Raw genomic sequence first — 1,127 nt, forward strand, 5'->3', positions numbered from 1 at the left:
CAAGCACTGCGAGGTTTCTGACATGCTATTTCAACAATCAACGTCGACTTAACATTTGCCTTTAGTGTCCCTTTAAAGCTGCCCAACCATTACAAAGTGCACAGATGCGCGTGGCATTTAACTGACGCGTAGTGAGTACTTCGGAAATTAGCAAATGGAAGAATAATGGCGTAGTGGGCGCTTCGCAACTGCACTTGCAGTAGACATTCTAGGATAGTTCGAAACAGCCAATGTTACGCGCACGAACGTTGGTTTCCGCGCGGCACGGTTGAAAACGATGTGCACGGGGCCCGATTATGCTGTCGCGTTCTACTCTTGAAGGCGAAGTAAGGCTCGCTTCACTACGTCTATTGTTTTGTACAACCTAACTAGAAGCATTGGGGCGTCATTTTATCTATGCAGAAACATATTTCGTGTTTCTGTGGGTGTAATGAGTTTGAAGGGCATGATTTTCGCAGCACCCTACGAGCAAGAAACATATGGTGTACAAAGTCAGCTTACAACTAGAAGCCACTGCATTTGCAGCACAGAAATCAGGTAATGAAATGGGAAATTTTTATGGTTAATTTTAATGTGAATACTAACATCTGTGTCTTTCAACATCGTTGAATGTCTTCCCATACCTCTTTACAAGTACCCTACTTTGCTGAATTTCTGTAGTTCCCTTTCTCATCTTGACAGCTTGGTAGAAAAGAGTAGACTCAGGTAAATTTACAAGTAAACAATCAGAAAACAGTTCTCGCAGAGTGTGCCGAGAAATGCCCTTGAGTTCTGGGGCCGTTGCCTCACTGCAAAGGGAGAGCGATGGGAGTTGAAACATTGAAGGACCAGCTCAAGAAAACTGGCGGGTGACTTCCCGCTGAATTGATAAAAAACGCAGGCCTGTCGTTGTGATGGCGATGACAACCTCACTACTGTGGGAGAGGGACAAAAGAGAGACGGACGGTCGCTAGAAAGCTCATCTGGATCAGAGCCACACGAAAGCCAGGGACTCAGTCTGTCAGTTATAAAATGAAAATACACCAGTTAAAGAAGTTTTGGCCCCTATTCGCGACCAACCTGACCCTCATACTGTAAAGCGCCCTTTTAAATAAGAAAGTAGCAAAAATAACAACAAGAAACTCCCC

Source organism: Rhipicephalus sanguineus, chromosome 3 (assembly GCF_013339695.2).
Source record: "Rhipicephalus sanguineus isolate Rsan-2018 chromosome 3, BIME_Rsan_1.4, whole genome shotgun sequence".
Lineage (NCBI taxonomy): Eukaryota > Metazoa > Arthropoda > Arachnida > Ixodida > Ixodidae > Rhipicephalus > Rhipicephalus sanguineus.